Source organism: Protopterus annectens, chromosome 4.part1 (genome assembly GCF_019279795.1).
Source record: "Protopterus annectens isolate FY-2018-M chromosome 4.part1, PAN1.0, whole genome shotgun sequence".
Classification (NCBI taxonomy): Eukaryota; Metazoa; Chordata; order Ceratodontiformes; family Protopteridae; genus Protopterus; species Protopterus annectens.
The window spans coordinates 240,563,215-240,570,730 of NC_056734.1; the positions used below are offsets into that span (position 1 = coordinate 240,563,215).

Consider the following 7,516-nt stretch of genomic DNA (forward strand, 5'->3'; position numbering starts at 1 on the left):
ATTTACTTTAGCAACCTGAATCCATAAGCTATCGTCTCTATATATGCTACATTATATATGTCACTTGCATATGACAGTCTCTAGAGCACATGAAAAAATACATATTATTTTTGCAACATGCTATATTTGCAGTAATCATACATCCTAAACTAACTCAATTGGCAACTGACAAGTCATTTATTTGAAACATCAGTCTAAATATTAATTGTGCCCTTGAAATATTGTTGCCGTTTTGACAAAACAAAACCTGAATTGAAAAAGGAATAATTTGAAGAAGTGAAGTATTATACAGATTTCAAAGACAGCTATTGACACTGCAATATAAGTAGAAATGTATACATGCAAGGAAAAAATTAAATGCGTTATACTTTTAGTTAAAATAGCTTATTGTTAACTTTTTGCTTTATCAGAAAATTTAAAGAGCTAGGAAATTATTTCTAATTTGTCTTTATAATGTTTACTAAAGTGATGTTAGTCACTGACGTGTTTAATGAATTGCGAGTCATGTACAAGATGGACTACTGAATGTTATTTTTGTTTACCTATGTTTGCTGAATTTCTTTTATTAGTACTGATTTAAAACAAGGGAAAGAAAGGGAAGGGAAATCTCTGTTTTTGGTCAAGGGAGGAGAGGCTTAAGAGTATTATAACTGCCCCAAGAACTCTCTAAGATGCTCTAAATACTATTTGATTAATACTTACCTAAGGTAAGTCTTGATTACCATATAAGTACTTTCACATTCATTCTAGAACTGATGTGATTACCCATTTTGGAAGCAGGAGGTGCCTATGCAGGATGGGAATTGTCAGGGTGATCACAGTTCATTCTTAGACTCTGCTTTGTAAATCTATAAATATGTAAAAGCACTGCACACTAGAATGTAGGGCGCCTCTACTCAGAGTCAAGATACCACTGATAAGCCATGTCTTTTCATAAGTGCAAGTTGAAGTTGGTGAGCTGAAACGTGGGAAAGTAAAGGAAGACAGTACACCTACAGTAAATTCATATTTCATTGGTAATCACTCATTGTCTCCTGTAGAGTCCTTTTAGTCAAATTATTTTAGTAATAATCTATTTGTTGTTGACTTATTTAGTGTATGCTCCTCTGTTGCATTTAATTTATCCAAAATGACATATCTGACATGTTTGGGATCTCTTAAGGGTAACTAAATATTGGATATTTTCTAAGTCAACATAATAATTGTTTACACTACTAACATTCCATCCTGATATATAAAATACTATAGAACAATAATAGAATAAAACTGAATTTCATATCTCTTTTAAGAAAATTCTCCATATAATAATTTAACATACGGAGCTCAGTTTATATTGTTGGTTAAAGGTATGAGTGATAATGCAATAGATCTATCTTTATCTACTGGATTAGGAATGACTTTCATTCCATGTTTAATGGGAAATTCATATTTACTTGTATTTGATACTTTAGAATTAATGTTTTATAGAAGTACTTTTTTAAAGCCTGACTAGAATTTTACCCTACTTATATTTAAAGAAGAAAGAACATTAAATTACACTCCCAAGTTTACACACATAAAAATAACATCCAATGTTATCAGAGAATATGGTATAACTACTATAATCAAAAAAAAAAAGAAGCAAAAAGTTTCTTCCAACAATAACTTGAAATGGATTTAACATTCTTATCATTAAATACTAATGGCTTAAATAATGCAAATAAAAGATCAAACTTACTAAAATATTTAAATCTATATAAGGCACATGTAGTATTTTTCCAGGAAACACATTTTAAGACTAATGATAGCTTTATTTGGAACCCTAAGGACTATACAGTCTTAGCTCAATCCTCCTATAGAACAAAGACAAAAGGAGAATCAGTTATCTGGAAGAAAAACATAATCACTCCAAAAGTTATTTATAAATATGAAGACAAAGAAGGTCTACTAGCATTTGTTATAATTAAATTTAATAACAGAATATGGACCTTAGCTAATCTATATTGGTTCCCAGGAACTGGAGCAGGAAAAGATAAAAAAACACCTAGATTTTATTTCCAACAATTATAAAGGAAATCTTATACTGGGAGGAGACTTTAACTGTACCTTAGAAGCTTCTGAAACCACCAAGAAGTCTTTTCGCATAGCAACTATTTCAAAATCGTTAAAAACATGGATTGAGCCATTTAATTTAATTGACACTTTTAAAGTGACAAATCCTTATTATTTTCCCATAAAGACCATAGATTTGGAACACAAACCAGATTAGACAAATTATTCATAGTTCAAGATTTACAAACAAAAATCCTCAACTTCTCAATAGTTCCATGCCCCTTCTCAGATCATGACTCTCTGATAATGAATCTCCAAATAGAGTTTAAACCTTTAATCTTCTCAACTAGAATTCCATCATATATCACGAAAATTAAAGAATTCGGAGCCTGGATGTTAATTATTTCTTGAAATTAATATTACAACAGAAATCAATAGAGTCATGGTTTGGGACTCATTAAAAGCATATGTATTTGGTAAGACCCTTAGCTGGTACAAAAACAAAGTTAGAGAGTGAGAATCTGAATCATTAGACTTGCAAACCAGACTCGACAGCAAAATCTAAAAAAAAAAAAATCAGAATTGTCCAGAAGTAAAAAAAGAAATAGAGGAATTAAATAAAAATATAATGAAATTTAACACACAAAACTTGTCTATCCTTGGAAAAATTAAAAATAAACTCATTAGCCACCTCCCCCAGATATCTACATAACTTATCTACAAGAATTAAAATGCAATCTAAAGCAAATAACATTAGTAGTATATATCATGAAAAGAAAGGGGAAAAAAGTATCAGATAGAGGAGACATCCTTGAAGCATTTCAGTTCCATTATATGGAACACTTCAAAAAAGAAGATTTAGATACCAACCAAATAAACTTAGATACCAACCTTATCAATATAAAAAAAAAATTCTGAAAACTTAAGATCATACCTACAAAAACCTATATCCTACAAAGAAATTGCTGACATGATAAAAGAAAATAAATCTAACAAAGCTCCAGAGATAGATGGTATAATTACGGAAATGTACAAACTCTTCCCTTCAACAGTAATCTCCCTTTTTCATAAAACTTTCCTAGAAGTCCAGTCAGAAGCAAAAATACCACTCTCATGGAAATATTCTCTCATAACATCAATTCTAAAAGATAATAAACCATGAGACCTTTGCACCTCATACAGACCTATATCATTACTGAATAATGATTATAAAATATTCATGTCAATACTAGCTAACAGAATGAAAATCCCACTTTCAAAAACAATTAATAATGATGAAACTGGATTTTTATATAACAGGCGCACACATGATAATATTAAAAGGGTAATTACTCTTATAGATTATGTGATTAAAGAAGATAGAGAAACATCTGTAATCTGATTAGACATAGAAAAAGCCTTTGACTCCCTCAACTGGGAATATCTATTTAAAACTTTAGCATTATTTGAATTTCCTCCTCCCTTCATCTTATTACTAAATATATATATATATATATATATATATATATATATATGTATATATATATATATATATATATATATATATTAATAACTTAGCCTACATTAAATTAGGCAATTTCACCTCAGAATCTATCTATATAACAAAAGGTACTAAACAAGGATGCCCCCTATTTCCTATTTTATTTGCTTTGGCTATAGAAATACTTGCAGAAATAATATGCAATAATCCAAGAATAAAAGGAATAGAAGTCTATGACCAGTACATATCTAAAATAATGCTGCTTGCTGATTATATTTTATTAACTCTATCAAACTCCAGAGAGTCATCAAAATTTCAATTTTTAAATAAGAAAAAAGAACTACAAGTTACAGATAAATCCATCATAGGGAAACAAGAATTTATACTACATTATTTAGGAACAGTGTTATACAAAAATATAAACAAAACAATATTAATAAATTATAAAAACATTATTGAAACAATAAAAATATATATAGAAAAGTGGAACAAAATTATATTAACTTTTGAAGACAGATTGCAATTAATAAAAATGGTCTTATTGCCAAAAATACTATATGTAGCATTAACAATACAGTTAATTCCTGAAAGATGCATTCTTAAAGAAATAAACTCATGTTTAATAAAATTTTTATGGTATCCCAAAAAGAATAGAGTTGCTCTAACTCATCACATTAGACCCTGTAAACAAGGAGGATTGAACTTCCCAGAAATAGAAACATATATAAAAGCATCTGTGCTTAAAACTACAACAGACTGGATAAACTCAAATTATTTTGCCAACTGGAAAGAATTAACAACGGCTATATTAACAAATGAATTTAATCTGTTAAAAAATGTTTTAATAGTAGAGAAATCAAACAAACCCTGGTACATACTATGCATAAGTATACCATATAATATAACAAAACTTAAAACAACACTGATTAATCATTACATCATTTCCTTTAGGAAACTTATCAATGCAAACATAGATCTAAAACTTTTGTTTAACTTTTTAACCCCAGTTACCATCACGAACTTTCCTTACAAAATATATAGGGAAACAATAACCTCCTGGGAACAAAATGGATTCTTATGCTGGTTTCAATGTGTAAATAAATTAAATGTTTTAGATATACATATGATAAAAACTCCTTACAATATTCCAACACAGGACTGGTTAACCTTACAAAGCATTCTAATGTACACTCAAGATTTATGCAGATTACTTAATAATTCCTCATTTAAAGATATTCCAAATCTAATAAGTTTTCTGTATGAATTTATATATAATAGCTGTGAAAAGAAAAATTAAATTTCAAATCTATATAAAGAGTTAATAACATATAAAACAATTCCCAAGCCATCATACTGGCAGTTCTTAACAAAAGGTCAGTCATTGCAGTTAACAGTAGAAATTAAAACTAACATCTTACTATCAGTTAATTACACCTCTAATACACAGTACTGGAAAATATTTTACTGGAAATACTTTCATAGAGCATTTTTAACACCAGATAGAATTAAAAAGATCAATACTACTACAAATGTTTTTTGCTGGAAGTGTGAAAAGTCAAATAAAGCAGACTGGATTCATATTTTTATGAATGTAATAAAATTAAATCATACTGGAATGGAATCAGTCATTTTTACAAGCTATATTTAATGAATCCTTTACCTTAACTAAAGTATTGATAATTCTAAATGTAAATGAAGGTCCCTACCTGAATAAGACAAATATGTATTTGTTATGGACAATACTTGCTATATCTAGGAAATGCGTAACCAGAAGGTGGAATTCAAATACACCCCTGACCTTGGAAGAATTCTACACTTTACTGAAGACAACTGCATTGATGGAAATAAAAATCAAAGAACTACGAATCTATCCCAGGCCACTGGTAAATAATCCTTGGAAGAAAGTTATATCTTTGTTGGGCACTCTGCAATAATCAATATTGTATCTCTGATAACTGATCTGTTAATTCTATATTTAATAACATACAGTGTATATAATTGAAAGTCAGGCTATTGTAGATATTGTATATAGTTGTTTAAAATGATATTTAAAATATTATGTAAATGTTATTTTAATTGAAAATAAAAAAAAATAGTTGAGAAAAAAAAAAAGATGAATCAAACTCAGGACTATGGGAAGAAGCTCATTAGCAGCGCATAGCCTTAACTCTCAGAGCTAAACTCCTGTGTATGTGTGTGTGTGTGTGTGTGTATATATATATACATATATATATATATATACACACACACACACACACACACACACACACACACACACACACACACACACACACACACACATAGATACATATACAGTACAACACACACACACACACACACACACACACACACACACACACACACACACACACCACACACACACACACACACACACACACACACCGTGTTATCCCCTAAATTATTTACAGTATAAAGTCAGTCATTATCTATAAAGCACTGGCAGTCATAGCAGGTAATATGATATTCTAAGTGCTTAGGTTTAACAGTTCTTTGGTTTGCTTCATTTCCAATGACCACTAGAATATAATTCCAACAGGCTGCCATTATCTTTCTAAAGGTTGTCTACTATTCCAGCATGAGAGTGTTCTGTTGTAATGTTTTAGATAGTATTTTTGACAAAATGTTTAATTTCCTTGCTACAGCCAGACAATGGACTTCGTTAAGTAATAAGAATGCTAGGCAGCAAACTACAGATTATTATGGCATGACTTTATGATTTGCTTTTTTAACAGCTGTCTTAGATAAGAAATGTTAACAGAGTTGTTAAAAAAGGAGAGAGGCTGAAATAGGAAAATAATATCACTGATTCTGTACAGAAACAGCTTTGTTTAGTGGCTGAACATTGGTAAGAAAGTAAGCATTAGTTTGGTACATCATTCACAATGACATGAAAGTTAAGTATAAAGAAAGTCATGCATAATTTTATGCACAAAGAATCTAGATAGCCATTCAGTTTCAAATGCTATTATCACTGTAGTACTTTTGTCAAATGAAATGTGAAATTAAAGTTATTTGTAATAACAGACTAAGAAGGAAACAATAGCAAAAAAGTGATGGGGAATAAAATTAAATCCTTAGCTTCACTTTATTTAGAATTTGGTATCCCTACAAGTCCTTAACAATTCTACTACATGTATGCTTTTGTCAGCTCACCGGCTAGCAACGTTTTCACACCTGTTTACAAAATATTTCTGAAGCAATGACCTACGAGGAAATGCTTCTCCAGTAGTTTAGTTCCCATAATGAATTGTATTGCATCCATGAGGAACATATTTATAGCTGCTGACATGCTGCATTTTACAACAAGGGACATTTTAGACCTGAGGAATGTTGACTGCACCATTACCGGACATTTTCTGATAAAAAAAAAAAAAATATATATATATATATATATATATATATATATGATAGACTGTGTAGAAACTTACCTTTTAAAGCTTTTCAAACATCTGAGCTTTCTGAAGTAGGTATGCAAATAAACAACTATTACCCAGGAAAAAACGTTAAGACTACCAAGAAGTATTTTGGATTCATTTAATTAGGCCATTAGCTGAAATTAATCCCCTGAGCTAGCGTTTCTGGTGGCATGTCTCTGAACAATGGCGTAAACCAGTCCTTAGCAACCAGATGAAAACATCATTTCTAATTCACAATGGAGATGTGTAATACCATCTCTGTTAGCCTGAGAGGGTTTCCCTTTACCTGTCAGTAATTGTCTCAATGTTACTATGCAATACAGAATCAGCTTAAAAAAAAACACAAACATAAAAATGAAAAATATTAATATGTGTAGAAATAAACTAATACAGTGTCCAAGCATTCATAGCATAAAGGAAAAAAACGCTACCAATTTAAATTAAAGGGAAATGAAAACAGATCTTTGGGTACTTATTGGATACTTACTTAACATCAAAGAGACTGCGGACAGTCTCTGATGTTCAGGACATACTCCGCAGAAGTATGAAGTGTGTGATTATGTAGCTG

The 7,516-nt window shown here is 30.2% G+C and overlaps 1 protein-coding gene across 2 annotated transcripts in view; it reads right to left on the reverse strand.

Moving 5' to 3' along the window:
- LOC122800827 (phospholipid scramblase 1-like) overlaps nucleotides 1-7,123 on the reverse strand; it is a 604,453-nt gene extending 597,330 nt beyond the window's left edge. Inside the window, exon 1 of one of the 2 annotated variants that reach the window (XM_044070117.1) lies at nucleotides 6,961-7,123. The gene's annotated coding sequence lies outside the window, so the exon portion shown is untranslated. The remainder of the gene's footprint in view (nucleotides 1-6,960) is intronic. The other variant, XM_044070116.1, reaches the window with a different exon arrangement.
- Nucleotides 7,124-7,516: the final 393 nt, after the last annotated feature.